Raw genomic sequence first — 23643 nt, 5'->3', positions numbered from 1 at the left:
ATTGACAGGAGCAGAATCTCGAATAATCTCGAGTTTTACTTTACCTAACTGTTGTTTTGCTTAATTAATAGTTTTAAAAAATTAAGGTATTGAACTGGCATTGTTCAAAGTAGTCTTAAGATATATTCCCAGACTGAGTTTGATTAAAATATTTGTATACTTGCCTGTGTTATAATTCTCACAAGCCGTCACAGATATAAACTCGATTCAAGACCATTGACCTTGAAATCAATGTCAGAGTGCAGGCTACGAACTTGTTTATTCGAAAAGAAAAAAATACAACTGGTCAAAATTCGTGTGTTTATGTGCAGGTCACTGTGTTCATAAGATCAGTGAAGTAAAGAAATTGCATATAATTGTTTTCACATTTACGTCATGGTTGAGTGGGTTGAGTAGGTCTGGTCTTCTAACATATTCACATTAGGTCGGACAGATTCCTAGTCAGAGCTGTATCATTTTTATTCAGCACTAATTACATTCTGCAAGTAGTGTTTTAATGAGAACTCAGTATCAGTCTCACCGTAGATATAACAATATTTCTGAGACGGTTACTGTGGTTGCTATGTTTGAGTTCGCATCAACACCATTTTCAATCAGAAGCCGCTGTGTATTTTAGGAGAACCAGCTATATAAATATGGCTGCCAAGAAAACTAATTTGAAGAGCAGCAGATGAACCCACCTTTTCGTAGGACGTCCCATTTTGAAAACTAAGGCTTCCTACAAAAATAAAAACATAAGGTTAATAACATGAAAACAAAGCTTCTAACTTTCCAAGAATTTCTGCAGAGGGTAGCTCCGGGGGTTTGTTTTTTCGCGTTGTCGTTTTCGAGTGAATATACGTGCGCGTTTCTGCGCTGACCCTCTCTGCTGTTATCCAGATATGTTATCAAGTCCGACTCGGTATCTCGACCGCCGGTCATGTAAGTTTATTGTTATAAATCCATGCGGGGTTGACTGTGCCCGTGAAAAGAATTCTTTTAATTTAATTATGTCCATATCACTGCTACACCAAGTCTGGTGAATATTTCGTAACGTATGCGTATCAACTCCGTTAAATACAACTAAAATAGTCTCTGATCACTTTTGGTATTTGTGTATATCGTTGAGTGACATAAATCACATCAGTATTTTTATGTCTTCCGCGCGAGAATATTCTAGCTGGATTTGACCGTTTATCCAGCATCACATTATCGTATACAACTAAATTGTTAATAAACCCATCGAGGTCATCAACGGACGGCGATTCACCGATATCAGTAATAAATTCAATAACGTCTTCATTTAACAATTTTGCATTTTCGTTAAAATCTTAAAGCACTTCATAACATTGCTAGTCATCACCTGATGGTACAACTAAATACAATTTATCCCATTTCAACCACCTCATTATCAGATTATGTAACAGTTGTGTCTCACCAGACCCGGAGGGCCCAATTATTATCATACGGACAGAATTTGGTAGCGCTGGATGATGTTTAACCGGTTCTCATTTTTTTTGTTGTTGCCGAAAAATCAATTACATCCATATACTTATAACATGGATTTATATTGTATGAAATGCAGGGCGCGTACCCCCCACAAGTGAACTAAAAACTATAACTACGAAAAACAAACGACAAGCATTTATGGGAAAGTGTGAACGATGCGGTACAAAATAAATTAAGTTTATCAACAGGCAGAGTTTTTTTTTAAAAAAAAGGGAGGTGATATTGCCGCTTCGGTAACAAAGATACCATTAACTTGGGCTAAACACCCAGGAGAAAAACATCTCCCAGGATATAATTATTGTATTCCTGGAACCAGACTTGATATCAGGCATAATAATCAAGGTCAGCCAAAACCCGGAGAGTATCCGGTAAACGCGATTGATCGAGCGTGTCATGCTCATGATGTAGCTTATAAAAGTAAAAACCTACAAGATTGACATATTGCAGATGTGAAATTAATTCATGCACTAAATTTCATAAAAAAATAAATCTTTCAAAGAATTATTAGCTAATTGGATGGTGAGATCTGCGATTAAAATAAAGCTAGCATTAGGAGCTGTTAATTAATCAACTAATTATTAAAATAATGGAATCGATTTATCATAGCACAAGATGATACTGGAGGGGTAGAGCAGCGATTAGTAAACTCGCTGAAGCAGCAACTGTTACACGTGGTAATATGGCAAATTGATCTGCCACCGCCTAAACGAATCGAGTATGTACATTTTGATGTCAGCGTGCCAAATGAAGTTCATCAAGCGGAAATATTATTTTTACCACACGATACTATTAAAATTGGAAGACGTAGATTAACGTATAAATACGCGCTAACTGTCGTTGACGTTGCAAGTAGATTCAAGGAAGCGGAACCATTATCAGCTAAAACAGCAACTGAAGTTGCTTCTGCGTTTGAACGAATTTATCAGCGTGATGGTCTACGATGGCCACAACTATTACAGGTTGATCATGGCAAGGAATTTCAGGGTGTAGTATCATCGTTGATGAAAAAACATAACTTCAAAATACGACGAGGACATACTGCAATTCATCGTGATCAGGCAATTGTTGAACGATTTAATCGAACTCTTACTGAGCGGTTATTTGGATATCAGTATGCGAAGGAAATAATTCAAAAGAATATAAGATCTCGTGAGTGAGTTGAAGATTACCAGGTGTGATAGCTGCATTAAATAATGAAATAACTCAAACAACTGCGTTGAAACTTATTAGCGCGATCACAAAAAACACATATACCTATACAACGACATGAATTTCCAAAACAACCAGTGACGGGTAATGTTACTGTAAGATATTTATATGAAACCGGTGAACTTGAAGGTGGCAAAAAAAAGAGCAACTGATCCTGTTTGAAGTATTACAACGCATAAAATTTCCAGCATGGTAAGATCTACGGGTAGACCCGCAATCTACAGATTAGATTCAACTGCTCCTCAACGTGGATTTACACGTGAACAATTACAATTAATTCCCGAGGACACAGAATTACCACCGTGATCACTTAACTAGCACCTCTACGTCGACTACACTCAAGACAGGTCAGCATTATATTTTCGCGTGTATGACCAAGACTACTATCTTTTCTATCCACGGTAAATTGTCTTGGGTCATTACTCGAGTATCGCCACAACTTCAAAACATTACAGCTCGCACAATGATTATTTTGCTGTTGTTTCGGTCTCAATATAAATTCAGCATCAAGGTCAAAGTCGCGCTTTTTTTTTGTCACACTGTTTATAGCCAACTCATTTTTTTTCTTATATCATTGTCAATAACATCGCCAGTTGTTTCTGTAAAGTCTATGATAACCCTCCGCAATTGAAATATTTTTCTAAATCTAAACACTGCGAGATAAACTAAGTTTGACCACTCGATACGATCATCGACGATCCAAAGAACTGTATAGAAATAGTCAGTCCTTGTGACGAATGAATTGTCATCGCGTATCCTAACGTCCATGGAGATTTGTTCATTTTTAACGCATCTTGAACAACATTGACATCAACTAAAACAATAGCAGTTAACACAAGATTTTGTTTCTCGGTCCGTCCTGGTATATACGTCGGTATTTCGCCGTCGCGTATCAGCTGGTCTATAACACAATGGTACAGGTTATTCTGGACACTTCTCTCGGTGCAACTGAAATAATTGTTTTTGAAGTTTATCACGAACTATCTTTCACTTGCTACTATCAGATCATTTGGTCTCACAAATTCCAAAAATCATTAATAAAAGTTTCTGAAATTATTTTACGCATTATTTCACACTGAATTTTATTCGATTGTAATCTGATTAATTTCTTAAATTCCCTTAATTCTGGATCAAGTGATCTATGGTCATCATTTATTTCTTCATAATAATCAACAAAATTCTTTACCCATTCGTGCGGAGATAATCCAACAAAAGGCGGTGGTTGACCATGATCTCCACACATTATCACAACTGTATTTTTCAATAACAACCAATCAAGAAATGTTTTTAATGTTTCCAATGACACTGTACATATTTCATAACGAATAATAATCCTTGGAATATATTTTTCACCCATTCGTTCAGCAGTCCATGTGTCTACTTTCCACCTAAGAAAGCTATGATAAGTACAAGATTTCACTCCTCGCTCGCTCCTTTCTCTGGCGAGTCTGTGTGTAGGTGTTAACACATTCATATCAAAATTCCGTAATAGTTCGATCACACGATTTGTTTTACCAGAACTACCTGCTCCATTAAGATAAACTGTTTTATGCTTAACTACAGGATCAAACACAGATGATGAAGACGATATTTTTGTTATTTGATTATTTTTGTAATAAATAAATTGAATCGAAGCATCGGCAGATTAAGAACAATCCAGTATCTTTTCATTTTTTATTCTCCATTCATCCAATTTATGAGCTGTTACACAAATTCAAAATTGCAAATTCGGTAATATTGGCAAATATTCGAAAATTGCAAGATCGGTTTAATCTATAAATACACTGACTGGCAAAGAAATAATATTTCAATCAATAAATGCAGCAGCCAAATATTTCGATATTGTACCGAATTCGGTAGAACGTGTTGCGGATAAAATATATAAATCTGCTCTCTCTCTGTCTGTCTGTCTCTCTCTCTCTCTCTCTCTCTCAGAAAAATAAACAAAAAATTTTTTTCCGTTATTATTGAGGGAGATAACTGTCAAGCTAAGCTATCTGCGGTACAGTAATTAAGTAGTTACCACGATTATCTGTACTAACAACTGAGCTTAATTTTTTTTGTGTGTGTTATCCTTCAGTAAATTATGATACGACCGTAACTTTGTTACTCTGAGACCTTCGGTATAAAACCCTCATTCAGATACTACTACTCTTTTCCCATTATGAAGGAAGGGAGATAATTTTGTAGCATACGTTTTGTCCGTTGATCCCAATTTATTTTGTCCTGATAATTAATTAACCATCTTTGTCATAATTAATATCAGTGAAGTAGTATGATTGTGTAATAGTTCAAATTAGTAGAAGGATAATTTATGGTTTATAACTTCGAAATTACGCGGTACATGTAAATACAACAAAGTTATTTTAAGATCTATTACACAGGAATATATATTTTCAAACCTTGTTTTGTCAAGGCAGAAATATATGTGTATATACACACAGATAATTATTTTATACAGTTTTGGAAAATAAAGGAAAATAATTCTCGCAATAATTTTACTCATTACTGTAGTATAGATACATTATAATAATTTCTGAAACGTATATTTGTAAGAAAGCAAATGCGTTTGATTCACATCTTGGGGGTCAGTGTTCGAATCTCGTGACCGGTATAATGTCAACGGTACCGATTATAGCGGTTTTTCTATATAAGGATTGGGGAACTAGCCCGTGTACACCCCTCAACACATCAAACAACGTGGTGAGTATCGTTTTGCACTCTCCCCGGGGTTTCATACGGGGTGCATGAGTTTTTGGAACCTCCAAAAATAAACAGTACCAATGATGAGCTCTCAATCTCTTTAGGGGATTCTAATAAGGGCATTGGGAAAGAATGTCGCCGGGGGAAATAAAGCCTCATGAAAGATGTCCATACAGCATTAAAAGAAAGTCGGGCCATAACAAAGGCCTTGTATGAAGGGATCTTTATGGAACGGCAAATACTGGCAATGAAGTATACCCCCTGTAATGATAACCGCTCATCATTACTACTGTTTATTTTTCGCTAAAAATATAATTTAAATATATATCATTTATGATATAATAAAAATGAATTTTGAAAATATTAATAATATTATTTCTGCAATAAAAAAAATTAAGAAAAGACGGCATAAAAATTCAACTTGATCCGGAGAAAATTATTTCTGATTTTGAATCACTGCAAGCACGTAAATTTGAAGATAAATATACACTACCATCTGAATGTAACTTCATGAAAAAGTATACAGCAGTTTTTGTTCACATCTTTGGCTACGGTAAAAGATACGGAAGTTAACAAATTCTTATTCCTCTCAAGCGTGATAGAAAATATTAGATCAAAATTAGCTCACGAATACGAAACGAAAAATATTATTGAGACAGATAAGAAAGATTATGTCAGATCGTGGAAGCGAAAATAGTAAGGAAAGTGAAAGTGAAAATGACAACGTCACTGATGAAAGTGAAAGTTAATTCTACCGAGAATCAGTATATAATAAAATTTGTTGTAATATATATTCCATTTTTTTAATATACCAAATTACTCAGAATTAGACAATATTTTTTTTTAAGTTGATCGAGTTTAATACAGGAATGTGCATAATTCAAAATCTGATCTCTATCACACTTGATCATAGTAATATGTTATCGCCGTAGCTGATTTAATTGTTCCTGCGTCAATAAAACATCTTCGTTGCCGTATTCATCAATAACTATATCAACACTAAATTGTTCTGTGTTGACTGGAGACTGTCATTATTGTTCTGATTGCGTTTTCAAGTACCTCCCCGTTGTCGTGTATGAAAACTCTCACATGGTGGTACATTAGATAATATACGTCCTGATTTAATTAATTGTAAAACAATCTGCGTGATCAACAAATCTACGGATAATATTCCATTTTTTCTGAATTTTGTTATTTTTTTATGAATTTAGTCAAAATTCATCGTTCCCCCCCACTCATTTTAGTCGGTTTCGTTAGAGAAAACGTTGAGGTTGAAATTTGTTAAGATTTTACGTACAGAGTAATATTTAAAAATTCTCCACGTAGGTCAATTAAATGTCCGCTCTGGTTAGTTAGTTTGAAATGTATTAGCGATAATAAATTATTATGACATCGTAGATAAACCGGATTGATCGGTTCTTGTACAATCAAATATCCAGGCGGTACTAGCGGTGTAAATGTATATAACATATACCCTTTTTTAGCTTGATTTGATTTTTCGAGATCATTTTGATAGCTGCCATCAATTACATCACAAACAAGATTGACTCCTATTTCCTATTGTTGAAGTTATATTAACGATTCCTGGTGAAATATGACGCCCGCCACCATATGGATCATTGTTATATCGAAGAATACCTACTGATGGGGTAGTTTTTCTCCATGATTCGAGCATTTTGGGAAAGTTTTCATTAATAATATCGTTAAGTGATTTCTTCAGCTCATCAGTGGCAAATCCTGATATTATAAATGTTGGTAATTGTTCTCCTGTGATCGCGTAGTGCCTTAGAAAAACTATTTTTAATGTTTTTACGTCAGGGTATGGAGGATTTGATATGTTACACGATCACCCCATTCAAAAACATTTACAACGATCGGTTTATTGATAAAATCGAGGTCTGATCCAACCTGGGTTAAATTTGCATTGACTCAATGACCTGTTGCTTTATATCATCGTTGTAATCTTGTGCGATACTGGAAAATACATATAGTAGTTTATTACTCACTTGTTTATGTTCAGACTTAATGACGTCGTAAAATGATTTTTTTTTGTGTCGATGAAAAAATTATTTTCCTCGCCAATATTGTGTAAAGCGTTTATATTTAATAATCTAGGATGTCTTGTGTCATCAGGACCAGTGATATAATCGTGTATATTTATTGTGTTCCATGGATGAGTTTTTCGATACTCTCTATCCTTTAAGAACATTTTCTCATCTGTAAGAAAATCAATAAGTTTTGGTTCTGGTGGTCTGTGATATTCTGGTGGAATTTCAGGCCATCCTAACACTAATCTGATCGAAGACTGATAAATACCTACGACGTAATCTGGAGGATATATTCGAATTGCAGCTGATAAATTTGGTTCGTACACTGTTATAACCACTTTTGCTTCTCTTTCTGATAACTGCCTGAAGGTATGCCGATAACGTTTCAGTCAGGAGTTCCATCTGGTTTATTTTTATTTGCAAATACAAACGCATTATTCGCCTGTAATCCACCAAACGAATTTCATCTGATATTTGGTCAAATATGGTATGCTTGTAATTGTGTTAGTGCGATTTGATTTGCGCGAATTTCAGTTGGAAAGTTAACATTAATTTCAGGATTGTTTAAGCTCATTGATATCTTTGTTATTTTTGTTGGAGCTGTATTGTTTACAATATGTTGCAGGTGCTCGCCTGACGACGTCAATGGGGTAGACATTATTATTTAAATCCTGATTTTCTAAATTAATCACAGTCATTGCTTCATTATAAATTTTAATCATCTCCGTGAACTCAAAATCGGATATTATTTCATCACTAAGACTTGTTAATAACGAGGATAATTTGGAGTATGCTAACGTCGCTGTATGAAATTTTATTATCTAATCATGCAATTTTGTGTTTGTGCAAGTGCATATTGTTTTGTAATGATATTAAGAATACCGACAATCGTTGTCGCAGCTGAAACACAAATTGTTATAATTACTGGTGCCATCATTGTTATTGTTGACAACAATACGCCGACTTCAGCAATAACAGTAGACGCTGAATAAACAATTATGTCAACGATAACTACACGTCTTCGATATTTCTTTACTTTTATCGTATACTCATCAACGATATTCTTTAATTTTGTTTGCCATTCACTTGCTGTAACATCACGTTGAACGTTGATCGGAATACTCATTATATTTTAATTAGGTGGGAATTTAGCTAATAGTTCAAGACACCAGTAATAAATCAAGTCGAGTTTTTCTTCTTCCGGTTCCACAGTAAATGTTGCCTCGCTGTTTTGATCTAACATCGCTAACATAGATCTAGGAGATAAACTTAGTGGATAACACCGTGAAATTGTGGTAGATATTATAAATGCTACAACACCGAGTAATGAGAGTATGTATACACCGGTAACCTCAGCGCGTTGTTGTTGTTGTAGAGTTTAACGCCATTTTTCAGCACACGATAGGCTATACATGGCGGCCAGTATTAATGGTGGAGGAAGAACCCGGGAAGACCCGGAAAGAACCACCAACCCACGAGAAGCTACTGGCAAGCTTTCTCACATACCCACACTGGCTGAATCCGAGACTCGAACCAGCGCAGACAGAGGTGAGATGGCAGTGATCCGTAACGGAGAGCGCTTTAGACCACTCGGCCACTCGGGGCCCCTAACCTCAGCGCGATGTTTAATAGTTTTATTAAGTGGTGACCCTAATGGTTGGTCAGACGCTGCTGTATATATTACGTTGGTAATCTGTCTGTGGGTAATTTTAACCAGTTAATTTTTTAACGATATCAGGAATTCCAGTTATAACATCTTCTATACTTTTTCTAATCGTTTCAATATCCGACATAGCTGTCTTAATATCGCCAATTTTGTGTTAATATCAACAAGTTTTATGTCAACAGTCAACAGATCTCCAAAGAATTCCTCTGCGAGTTCATCATCTGTTATGAAATTTCTACGAAGATTTGAAAACATATGTACGTGAACGTCATACTCAGCTCGTAGTGTGGTTAATTTAGTGTCTACGTTGTCCAGGTATTTTTTTGTTGCAGAATCCTCAGCAGATGTTGGATCTCTTAAACAACTATCTTATCTCCATTCATGCTGAGTTCACATGTCATTGTATCACCGGTAGATCGTAAACGATTAGCAACACTTTTTTGTAATTTCATTTCTAATAGTTATGATTGATATACTTGAGTCTCTGATTTTACCATCATTGGTAAATACTGGAATATTATCCGTAGTAGCACCCAGAACTCTACGAACTATCATTCCATTTGATATTACTCGTCTCTAAAACACCGTATTTATCCTAATAAACAACAACTACGTCTCGGTCAACTCCAGAGAGGTTCATAATATCAGCGAGTTCAGCTTTTGTCGCATAATTTGACAAATCTATTTCATCGATTTTTTTTTAACTCTAGGCAGTATCGCCGCGGGATCTTCCGTAAATATCTACCATTATTCGTTATAACATCCATTTGTATAATTGTGCACGATTTTGTGAGATGGTAATTTTGATTTTGAAATAACATCGAGTATAGCAATTGCTTCACGACCACATATCGGTGGATCGGTTAGTGTTTGTTTTGGTAATGTTGAACACCAAACCGGGATTTTGTGTGGTGTGACATAGTTGATAAATTCCTGCAGTGGAGCCAACCCATACGAATCTAAATAAACAATTGCACGTGGATCAATCTCATATGCACCCCCAATGAGTTCCTGTACCGGTACTATTATCAAGATTAATAATATCCGTCTCGGTGCTCTGGTTTATGCGGTAACTGGTCGCGCATAAAAACACCTCTAAAATGTTTTATATTTAATTTTTCATCAGCATCAAGTAAATCAAAATTTGACAACATTTCGGTGTTAACGAAGTGTTCCTGTAAGTCTCAGACATTTTCCTGTTGCTTTATTTAATGCTATTCCAGCAGCTGTTCCAACAGCACCTAACGCGGCCGCTTTTGCAACGACTGCAGCTTCAGCAGCTATCGATGCTGGTATCGCCACGAGAAGTGGAAATATACCGCCGATGTTAGCAGTATCTTTGATGGCTCCGGCGGAAAGTTCAAATGGTATTCTAGTTTGGGATTGTTTGGCATTATTACGATGTTTAAGATGACATTTTGTCAACGACAATTTATTTTGACCATCTGTAATCTGACTTTTTAGCGTTATTGTGGTACCGGAATTTTTTTTTTTTTTTTTTTTTTTTTTTTTTGCTGTTGCTAATTGTAGCTTTTTTAATCTAACCAGGAGTCAGACTGACACTAACATGATGATATTCTACCATTTGTAATTATACTCGTATTTTTAAATCACCGCGCAGTTACATATATTTTCTATTGATGCATCAATAACTCTCATTCGGTCACCAACACCTTCAAGCAACATTGCTTTGTCGCTGAGTATAACCGCAATTGCTCTGTAATTAACACCACCTGCATTCGCGTTAGCTCTGAAGTGAATATCAACGACATATTGCCTAAATAAATCTAAATGTTCCAATGAAAACTAATAGATCGGATACAGTGTTATAAAATCCAGTTGAGATATCTGCAACCCAGTGTCTACATGTTGAATAAAATTCAGTTTAAAACTGATAGATGTCACAGCACGGATAGATATGTGTTCATTTTTTATTAGGGTGGAATTATTTATTCAGATTATTATTATCTGGAATTACAGTGGACTCAATGCTATTCTTGTACAGAAACATTAATTTGGAATTATAGTGAACTCAGACAAGGACATCTTGGATTATATTATTGTGATTAATTGGAAGACTGTTAGGAAATCATCACACTTCAGGCTACAGGTACATTAGTACATTAAAGATTACAGACACAAGAACACCTTCGGCTCGTTATCTTATTTCGAACACCAATGGAATTTAATTACAACTTATTCATTACTTATGATATAATATTTTGGACTATTTTGGTATTAATTCACAATACTGTAATTTCTATCTAAATTTTCAGTTTTCTAACCCTTAGAAAAAAATTATTTGCTGGATTTTACAAACCCTATTGGTTTTCGTTATTTTCTGTCACTAGGTTGAAGACCATGATGTCATAATTTTATATATATATATATATATATATATATATATATATATATATATATATATATATATATATATATATATATATATATATATATAATTAAATTTAACACAGTTTGTAAAGCAAGCAAAAAAAATAAATAAAAAACAAGCAAGTGTATTCAATATTCCTCTTAATCATTATTAGATAGATTTAGAAATTATTACAGGCAGAAGAAGCTGTACAGAATGTTTCAAGTTCATGAGTGAAATATGTCTGTAAAGGTACTAAGTACTAAAAAGACGTAGATTTTGCTTTTCTATACATCTTTCAAGATCTGCATTTCTTTTCTTCACTCTGCGCCAGTGCAAGTAGAAGTTACGTTACCACGACGATAAAAAGATGTCCATAAATTTTTCAATAATTTGGACAAAACAAAGTTTTATAAAGTAAGTATTTGCATATCATGCATGAAATTGTGTATATTTAAAAGAATGACTACATTCGTGCGAAAACCAATAGACTTCAGAGCGTACCATCTTTAAACAACATATTTTAATGATTGTGAGTTTACTTTCAAGATTTGCCTGATTTAATTTGTTTGTATTTACATGCAGGCATGTGTGACCTTTGCAAGCTTGAAGTCTAGTTCGGTAGCAAACTCTGCATCCCATCTTTTTCTATGGCCACTTAAGTTCGCTTTGCAACAACCACACTAATCAGCGTCCGAATTATATATCGTTTTTCTAATGCAGTCGTGACGTGAGTTAAAATTGCTTCTTAAATATTGTTGTAAACAGACGTTTTATTCTTAAAATTTGTACCTTTTTTGTCATAGGGTATTACAGTAGTGCATGGGTGACACATGATGACATGTTCATGCAATTTAAGCTAGGTATAGAAGCCAGACAGATCATAAAATTGCTGGTGTCCCTACAAATAGCATGCAAGTGACAAGGCATAAACGTATCTTCTTTGCCTGCTAATAAGAATACCAAAAAATATACTTACTGTTTTACAAATTCTGAATTTCCTCAAAATGTACTCTCTTAGTTCTACAAATCCGAATTACATGAGCTATGTCAATGATTCTAAAGCTTAATTAGTAAAATAATAAAATTTATCACAATTCTAAAGCTCGATTACACATTTCGAAATAGTACTGAGATTTCGATTGCATTCCAAGTGCAATAAAATCCTCCTTACTACACTCAAACTGAAATGAACTTTATATTCCATCGTAGCGTTTTGATAATTTCAGCTGAAGGAGTTCATATTTGTCCCACATTATGATTCCAAACATTCAGTGACAGAACAGAAACACACATGCAGATGAGTCAACACGCTGCTGCCTCGCTGTACAAATAAGTTGTTAGTTCGTGTAGGATTGACACAGATACATCCAGTAATCATTATATTTAGCAAAATCGACAAAAATCGATTCATTCCAGACCAAATGGAAAAGCTGTTGCAATGCGCATGCATTCACAAACTGACTTTAAATTTCAACTTTAAGTAGACCAAAGCGACAATTTCTTTCGAAAGTGATGTCGACCGTGCGACTAAATTCAAATTTGGCGGTGGGGGGGGGGGGGTATGTGCATTAATATTGTTGTTGTGTACTGATGAATATGTGCTTGTATATTTATTAAAATACATCACAAATGGAGTTACCTTTTTCTTTTAGTGTATTTTTCTTTATATAAGTAAGTTTAAGGTAGAATTAGAAAACGAGCATATAATAAAGTGTGTACTCAATTTGTATGGGAAAATATGAACTCTTTTTGTCGGATGGATGTGCTGCACTCCCAAGGTCATGCAGTATATTTATCAAAAAAGAAAACTCGTTCATATTTCTCCAAACAATTCAGTAACCTATAATTTTCAGCTATTACAGAAATAACTTTTCAGAGTAATAACTAAAGCCAGCTCATTACTTTACCAGCTACGACATTCAGTGCTTTGTTTCTTTTTTAGCCAAGTTTAACACATAGTTGGCAATATTTTGATGCCTTTTCTGAATTTATGAATGAACTCATTGGCATTGCTGTTAGGTTTTTCTATTTTAAACTTTTTCCAAAATTAGCTTTGGCTATACCAAGAGTTCCTGCTATTCCACTATAGTTGGGGAATCAGTAGCTATTGTTATACATATGTTAATGAACGGGTGCTTTCGGCCTTTCCCCTAGTGTTAACTTTTTTTCTCATTTTGAGATTTATTTTGATTGATAATTTCCTTTAATGTTAATTGTCAACTATGTGCGATCTTTTTTATTTCAATCGTTTTCTTCTTTAAAAGATTTTATTCAAGTTTTTATTCATGGACATGGCTTCTTTAGGAATGCTGTTATTTATATATATTTTCAAATAAGTCAAAAAGTTTTTTTGTATCTTTTAATTATTTTTCTTCTTGAATAATAAATAATTTAGAAGCCGCTGACGATAGATTCATCAGTTAAGGTCTCTGCATCATATACATGAATGACAAATGACTCATGTCTGTTAATGTCATGCAGTTGGTCGTCCTTGTGAACTCTTATTTGTTGAATGATTGTAACTGATGAATTTAGATTATATTCAGCTGGTTGGTGTAATATTGTAGGGTTGTCCTCTTTTCCTCGAGACGAACCAGTTCCTTCTTTTGACCAGTCAAAGTACATCAGCGTGTTTTATTAGCTATATTGTTAATTATATTTTTTTTAACTATCCATTACAGAAATCTGAATATCCGATTTGCTTGTAGTGCAATGTTCTATTTTTAATCTTAAAAGGAGGGACAAGCAACTCAGATTGTTCCGGCTAGTTCAAATTTATTCATAATTTATAATTGCTCTAAATTCATCAAAAATAGTTATTGAACTGTTTTCTGAGATACATCAAATCACCTGTTAGATAAGTTATCAATTAAAGCATAAAACTAAAATATTTGTTTTACACTGACCTATTAAATCTTTATAAAGAGGGTTTTCAAACTTTTGGCTAGAACCTCCTTCGTCCAGTTTACACTATTTAAATGGTTAAGAACCGATTTTGAAAACAAAACGTTTTGTAGAATCCAAAAATGATAGTGATGTCAGTACTATAAATTAAGATGGAATAACCGAACCCTACTGTTATACAAAATTTAATTTGTATTATAGGTTAGCATTTTTCTCCATGATTATATCGTTTGCGTATTTCTTATTTTAGATTTGATCTTGTCTAAAATCACGCTTATGTTGTACCTGACCAGTAACATTTAGTTTGTGGAAAACAAAATGCATAGATTTCCTATGATTGTGGATGAAGTACTCAGATTATTATTAATATAAAAATGTTTATTTTAGTCTCAGTCTGGGACATTGGAATTCCCATACGAAATAACCCGGTCTACCTGATGCTTACCAGATTCCTTATTAAAACTTTTGCAAGAGATTTTATATCATTGTCAACTTAGAATGTTCTAGAATTGATAATTCCATTTAGTGACGGAGTATTTTTTGGAAAATAGTAATTTGCAACCTTTGCGTTTTTTAATCTTTTATACCTAAAATTTACTCCTTCTTGCATTTGATATCTTAAGCAGAACCAGTCTTAGTGTTGTGTTTATTATTTCATTTTGGTGGAAAAATTGTTTTATTGAAATTACTAGTCAGTGGAAATACAAAGTGTTCATCTATGATAGTGAATTTAGATAGGGACATGTTGGATTATATTACGATTCATCAAAAGACTGTCGGCACATATCCACGTCACATGCCACTACAGGCAAATCAACGGATTCAGAGTTAAAGTTTTTTGGAACACCACTGGAATTTAATTAGTACTTTATTCACTAGGACTGGTTAGAGTACTTTGTGAACTATTTCGGATTTAATTCACAATACTCTAAGTTCTTTTTCAATTTTTATTCTAGGGAAATAAATGAGTTTTTGAATTTTACAAAACTTGCTGGTTTTCGCTCTTTTCTGTTACTTAGTTTAAGACTATAGGGTCATAAAACTATCATCAGAAAATCAATATAGTAAATGAAACATACAGGTAAACGCTTAACCGTTAAAGAATTGAATAAAATGGAAACAAAAGAAATCAAGGTAACAGATGAAATGTTTAATAATGCTACATTTGCTAACATATCAAAGCCATTGTCAGATTAATAATAACATCTTTCACGAGTACATTTCTGTCAATTGATAAATTAAGTAAATCACAGAAATAGTTGAGAGAAAACAATCTAAAAAATGAAATTTTTTACTTACTTATTTGGTATAGATTACTAATTTCAGTATTAAGTGCTTTCTTGATACATTCAGGCGAGTTAATTTTAAAAAGGAAGACAAAAGCAGAATGTAATAGAACGTCAGAAACTCTAAATACGATTTAAGACATTTGTAAGATGAAAATAACTTCAAGGCAACTTGAAGGTATTTAAAACTAAGCTGAAGATAACTTGAAAAACTTCAGCAGAACTTGAAGGTAAATTGAAAATAACTTCAATAACTGTTTTGGAAAACTGTAATTTCGTTGCAAAATAAATGGGAGGTGGGGAAAGAAAACCCGAGAGGTAACTTTACACAAGATAAAAATCCACGTAGAGCAAAACATGGAAAGCAACTTGGAAAAAGTTTAATTGAATAAAAAAAATCAAAGCAGAACAAACTAAAAACATCTTAGAGATATAGGGAGAACAGGAGAGAAAGCATGATCATATGATGTTGTCTTGTTAGGCTACATTATTTATTACTTAGTAACTAGTGTAATTATTGTTATCGGAGTAAGTGTAATTATTCACATCGAGATATCTTTTCAAAACGACAAACAAAAAAACCCAAAAACATACACATAAAAAAGAATACGACACACAACAGACTAATAACATAAGCTCCAAACAGTCAAAAGAAGTAAATCCATTTGCAGAAAAGTTTTAGCGGAGCCATACACTCTTTTCTAAAAATAAAATTTATGTTAATAAATGACAAGGGAAATAAACAAAGTTACGGAAACTTTACCTTCAACCACAAAGTCCAGCTATTAGAGTAAGTTACGGCATGAGTTTGGAAAGGATATTTAATATCAAAATATATTTCCCATATAATAAATGTATGGAAGAAGTAATACAATTGGTTATTTCAATTTTATGAGTCAGTTTACGATTGATTACGTAAGAGCATCATTCATAATGCCATTCAAAATAATTAAGTAAACTTGTTAGTTTAACAAATTTAAATGGTACAGAAACCACCCAATGACCACGGAAATAATTTGCGGCAGATGTCAATTAATGAACTAAAGTATGGATTAGTTAAAGAGATAGTAAAAAGGGTATAACAAAAAAGTACAACACGGCATATATAAATATTTCTTCCTGGGGACGATTGAGCAACTTTGTAGACGTTGGTATGGAAAGTGTTTCCGGAGTAATGGGTGTTCCAATTACCAGTTTATGAGTTGCGAGTATTGCAGGACATATTATTCCTTATTTTGTATCAGGTGTCACATAACTGTTCACACGAAAATAGCTTTGTGTCATATATGATGATGAATACAGAATGGGTTTCCTTGCCGCGTACAACGTTACCCATAGTGTATTGTTTAAGTCTAGGCAAATGCAGATGAAAATAAGCGGATTATTTTCTCTTGCTGGAGAATTAGCGAAGTTCTGGAAGTGCGGATCCGCTTGCCCTCTGTTGTCTGGCCATGAAGTTGTCCACGTCCCTAGTACATCAAGTGACATTTTCACGCATATCATTACAATATATAGGCACCATGTCAAGGAACTGTCCACTTTTACATAAACAATTTTCAGATATATAGGCTTGTGAAAGTGTAAAACGTTATTCTTCATTCGATTCTCTGTATGTCATAAATCTGTTTTGTACATTGTATATTTTTGAATGTAATCTAAATTTCTAGGAAGTCAGACTTATGCCACATGAAGCCATACTATCGGAGAGAATACACTTTGTTTCAGCTAATATATATGTATAGCTGAACAGATGAGTTGAATTCAACTATATATTGTATTTAGTGAAAGAAATTAAGCGTTAAAATCGTTAAATTTACAAACAAAACTTAATATTAATTTCTTTTACTTCTGTGCAATTCGGATATATTGGTGGGTATCTAAAATAGTAATTCTAATGTAAGAAGAGTTTAATTGGTGACCAAATTTAGTTGTTGTATAAGCAGGTGTACTGTGTTCGTTCTTGAATACATTTTGAGGCGTGACTCGTGTATTACATGGTTAAGTTATTTTGTTAGCTGTACCTGAGAGTTATTAAACATTTTAGACTTTCTATACGTGGATAACTATGTTTTAATTTCCGTTGTTGTTGGATAACGAATGATACATAAAAGTGATACATTAACAGTCTAGTTAAGTTGGAGAAATTGTCTTACAGAATTCATCGTGTCATTAGTATCATAGTAATTAAAAACCCAGTAGAATGTGTGACAGGTTTCGCTTTTTTGCTTCATCAGAATGAATTTAAACTGAATTCAATATCATTACTTACGTCATTAAATATATTCTAAGTCACAACCAATCAGTAAAATTGATACTGCACAATAATTTCATGGCCTTATTTGGACCAATCAGAATCACATAAAGTGACATTTTAACATGTGGTAATATCAAAAATATGAAACTGCACATACTATAGGAGTAGTAAAGTGGGGCACATTAGGGACAATGGGACTTAGCATTAAAAAGACCCCTGGGTCAGATTAGGGACAATGGAAATTTAACATGGAGAGAAATCGTGGGTCACTTTAGGGACAATGGGAATTTAACATAGAGTTTGGGTCTGTCTAGGGACAAGGGAAATTAACATGGGGAATAGAGTTTGGGCTTTTGGGATTTTTTTTTTTTTTTTTTAAATTTTTTTAAATTTAAATTTAAATTTAAATTTAAATTTAAAAAAAGGGGTAGGCAATGGAAAGGCTATCTCTTTTCGAGAAATATTGCTGGCCCTGAAAAGGGCCTTTGGGTTTTCTTCTTCTTCTTCTGCTTCTAGTTTCTTCTTTTTCTCCACCAAGTTCTTATTTTATCTCCAACACTCTTTCTCTTCTTTTCTTTCTTTTTTTTTCTCCTGCTCTTCTTTCTTCTTCTCTTCCTCCTCTTCTTTCTTCCTCTTTTCATTTTCTTCTTCTTTTTCAATTTTTTCATTCCATGCTCTCATCCTTATCCTTTCCTCTTCATCCTCCTTCTCCTCCTTTATTTCTTTCAACAGATCACTGATGATTACCTTCATTTTTCGTAAATTGTTTATCTCCATCTTCACTCGATGGGGACTATAAGAATAGTGATCCTCGTTTAGGTTAACCAACATTTGCTCTATCATTCCTAAATTGTCGAGGACGTTTTGCAATTTTTCCATTTTGTCCATTTGGTTAGAAGCCATCTTCTTTTTTTATTCTTTGCAGAATGGTTTGAACGACGAATACTGTGAGTTCTTATACGAAAAGCGCGGACGTGAAGGAAAATATCCCCCTACTTTTTCATTTCATATAATAAAACCCAAACTATACTTTCTCATTTCATATAATAAAAACCCAAACTATACTCTCCACATACGCTAAGAAACAATAAACAAAATCCATAATCTACTATCCACACAATCTTACGTGAGCGCTTACAAAACCCAAACTATACTCTTCACATACGCTAAGAACAATAAACAAATCCATAATCTACTATTCACACAATCGTACGTGAGCGGGTACAAACACAAACACAAACACACAAACACAAACACACAAACACATACGCTAAGAAACAATAAACAAATCCATAATCTACTATCCACACAATCGTACGTGAGCGGTTACAAAACCCAAACTATACTCTCCACATACGCTAAGAACAATAAACTAATCCATAATCTACTATCCACACAATCGTACGTGAGCGCTTACAGAACCCTAACTATACTCTTCACCTACGCTAAGAAACAATAAAGAAACCCATAATCTACTATTCCCACAAACATACCTTAGCTCTTACAAGCACCAACACACAAACACATACCCTCACACTATCTTAAAAAAGAGTTAGTGTTTATAATCACACTACTCTACCTACACACATTGGCAAATCGATCGTTATTTCTTTTCTAAAGTATTGGGTAGCCCTGAAAAGGGCTGGTTTTTTTTGTTTGGAACTTCATGGACACCTGGTTAATGGTGGCACCTTCCAGGCCTGGCGCCGCATACACATCTTGTCCCCCAGTTACTTTTTACCTTTTTGGGGGAGAGAGCAGAGGCAGGATATGTCGCTTCAGAATCCCAATTTTCGCTCTCTGGGATTCTGAAATTTCTTCTTCTTCTCTCCTTTTCCTCCTCCTCCTCTTCTTTGTATCTTCTCTCCTCCTCTTTGTATCTTCTTTCCTCTTCTTCTTTATATCTTCTCTCCTCCTCTTCTTTGTTTCTTCTTTCCTCCTCCTCTCTTATCCTTCCCTCCTCCACAATGGCTTCCGCGGCCAGTTCATTTAATATCCGCCTGGCATATTCCAGATGCACATGAAGTTCCAACAGTTTCTCCAGTCTCGTGTTCATTTTTGGTGTTGATCAATCAACAAGGGTAGCTGGACTGCCGAACGAGTTTCAATTTATAGTGAAAGCGCGGACGTGAAGGAAAACATCCCCTAAAAACATAAAATTGATCTTACCTACATCATGACCAAAAAACAACAACGCGTGGACCTAAAAGTAAGCACTCACTCACATTTTATGCTACCCATCACTATTTTAAAAATTTTTACAAATCACTTCAATAGACTATCCACATACCCAAAGCAATCCAATCTAACCCCAAATTTACACCTCAAACACCAAAAAAAAAAAAAAAAAGACATCATTTTAATCTACTATCCATACCAACTTACTTAACCACTTACAAACACAAACACACAAACACATACCCTCACATTTTTTTAAAAAAAGAGTTAGTGTTTATTTTCATACTACTCTACCTACACACATTGGCAAATCGATTGTTATTTCTTTTCTAGAGTATTGGGTAGCCCTGAAAAGGGCTGTTTTTTTTGTTTGCTATGGCATTCTTTTTAGTTTCTAAGAATGCGATGTCCTCTGAGGATAGACTTTCTGGCGATAGGTCTGCTTCTTCGGAAAGAGAAGAAGAACTCTTTGGTGTCGATACGACAATCCACAAAGCCTCTGTCAGCTTCAGGTTGCTGCTGCTGCTCTTGTTGTTGTTGTTGCTGTTGTCTCTGAAGTCTGTACTTCTCTGTCGATTCTTCTTTTTCCCTGTTCATTTCTTCTCTGAAGAGCTCTTCTATCAGGTCTTCAGTGACTTTTAACATTCTCACATTCTCTATTTCTTCTGGCTTCGGTATCAGACTGTGTCTGACCCTATGCAAATTCACGTAGGCTTCGTTGAGTTTAGCTAGTTTGGAGCACATCTTCTTAGGAGGATGAGTCGACAATGGATGGTTAGACTGGAAACAACCCGGTTCTTAAAGTCAAAGCGCGGACGTGAAGGAAAACATCCCCCACACGGTTTTTGAGTCGCAACGTTTAGTGAGTGTCATGAGAGGGATAGTAAGAAATGAAAGAGCATCAATCCAACATTCTTATAGCTAAACAAAAGACAAAGGCATTTTTTTTTTAAAACACAACATTTTTTATTCAAAAATCACTTAACACTAAACAACAACTCTAACATTTTTAACAATAATCCAACAATATAACATCAAACAATTTTTTCAAAACACAACATTTTTTATTCAAAAATCACTTAACACTAAACAACAACAACTCTAACATTTTTTAACAACAATGCAACACTAAAAGTTTCTCCACTAGGTAAAGAGGGATAACAGTCTTCCATGGTTTCTAGTAATCTAGGATGACTTCTCTCAAACTGTTGATTTCTATGGTATTATCGAATTCTGCATACAGGATGACGTTCACCGTTTCATCAGGGTCTCGGTCTTTAAACTGAATTTCCACACGAATCTGGCCGGATTTTATAGGGTGGAAATGTCCCTCGTCGCTGCCTTGGTCTGGAGTGAAATCGAAAGCCCACAAAGCGTAGCCTCCTGCATAATCCTCGTACGTAATACCGTGACTGGTATTGGTTCCTAACTGTCCGGTGGCTTCGTACAAGGACAAGTACGATCTCAAGTAATTCTTCTTTTTAAAGTCAGGTTCGAAAGGTCGGGTACACAAGGTCTTGCCATCGCGACTGACTTCGATTTTGGACACGCCAAAGTGTTGAAAGTAGAAATGATTTTTTTCGGCAGCTCCGTTGAAGGCTGTATTCTCGACGATACCAACGATCAAACGTTTGGGTAACTGTCCTTGGAACAGATGATCTTCGATCATGGATCGCTGTCCCTTGGGAATGGTGAAGGTTTTCACTTCCACGCGTCGTATGGGATACTTGGCGGTCGTTCTGCTCAACGTCTGACTGATGTCGTTTCCCACTTTAGGTAACACTTCCACACGGCGTACGTAGAGTCTGGCTTCTAGGATTTTGGTTTTGTAACCGTCACTATCAGCCATCAAATGGAAAGCGGCACTGCTACGATTCAGTCTCAGGCGGACATCCACCCCGTTCAGCAAATACTTTTCTTGCAACCACATGTCCAAATGCAAACGATCCATCAGTTCTAAACTTGTGTCGGCTCCCGTGATTCTCTTTCTTCGTTCTACAAATCCATCATTGTTGTCTTTCTTTTCATCAGTTTCCAATATTTCAAACTTGGTAGGTTCGTCAGCTTCCCATACCACACAGGCATTGAGATGAGTGTTCTTGGCATCTATTCCGTACGTCAAGAGATTTTCCAGGTAGGCACGATAAGGGTAAGTATCCATGCTGCTACTGACCAGTTTGTTATTCAAATACAAGTCCACTCCACTGAACAAGGAATGCATGAAATTGTTGACGGGAGCTACTGCTTCATCGTCTATAGCACCTCCAGTCTTATCTAGAATTTTGACTTTCAGGTACAAGTAACTGCTATTCAGATCGATGTAATCTTCGGGCTGTCCTTTGATTTCAAACTCGATGGGAGCGGAATCGGTCAGTGAGGAGACGGGGTGAAATTCCACCCACTGGGATTCTTGCATCGTCATCATCGTGGGGGGCATGGCAAACAGATCCAGTTCCGTCTTGGAACAAGCGCAAGATTCTCGGTACATCATTTTTTTGTCTCTTTTCTCAATAATCGAAAACGTCTAAGTCTCGAACGGTTCTTCTTTTCTTGGCCTTTCTCGCTTGAAGTCTGGTGAAAGGGTGTTTTCTTCGTCGTCTCTTTCTGCCTTGTCCTTGCTGAATGCCTGACTCGGTAGCGTGCAGGGCATTTATAGGTGTTTCTCGTTGGCCTAAAATGTCTTTGCCCGTTTGCAGCAAGACATTTTTGCCTGCCCTCATGAAGGCTTCTTTAGGGTTTTGTTTGTCGATGATGACATTTTGGAGAAATTCTTTGCCTTGCGTCAGTGCCGCATCTTTTAAGGCGTGCAATCCGCGTGTCACCATCGGTTTCAACACCGGGGCCACCGAACGAAAGGCCGATTTTAACATATCTCCTAAGCCGTGTCCTCGCTGTCGAGCAACCCCTCGGTACACTGGATACATGACTTAAGAGTCGTGAGAGAACCGTTTTCGAAAATGGAGTTTCACCGTGACTTTTCCTTTGGTGAATGGAATATTTTGTCCCAGATCTCCTTTTATAGCAATGTTGACCGTGTCCAAATACGACTTACTGACAGGCAAATAGTGAGGATGGACAAATTCGCGGTGGACGTGGTAAGTGTTTCCACCTTCCTCGTCAGTGTTCGTGGCAGAATCCACTTTGAAAGGAATGACACGCATTAACGGTACGGAGGTGTGTCCCACCACGTTGTACTCCACCACATCGGAATACACGAACATCAAATTCAGTCCTTGGTTCAGTTCTACCGGGGCACGAAATAACTTGCTAAAAGACTCGTTGTCGTAAACGATGGGTAATTCGTTTTTCTTGATCATGGTCTTTCTCATGTCCATGTCTCCGCCCAACATGTCAAACAATTCAGGACAAAATAAAATGGACAGGATTTTACTCCGTTCAAATTTCATCAAGAAGCGACGAGCTGCTTTGTGGTACTCCATGGTGACATTTTTGTTGACATGCTCCAAAGCTTTCAGAAACACGACATTAAACCTGGAGGTTATGGTGCTGACCAAATGTTGACCACTAAAATA

This window comes from Sinohyriopsis cumingii, chromosome 15 (assembly GCF_028554795.1).
Source record: "Sinohyriopsis cumingii isolate HCF-2022 chromosome 15, ASM2855479v2, whole genome shotgun sequence".
Taxonomy (NCBI): domain Eukaryota; kingdom Metazoa; phylum Mollusca; class Bivalvia; order Unionida; family Unionidae; genus Sinohyriopsis; species Sinohyriopsis cumingii.
The sequence above is the reverse complement of the archived record's forward strand: the minus strand, read 5'-3'. Positions refer to the sequence as shown.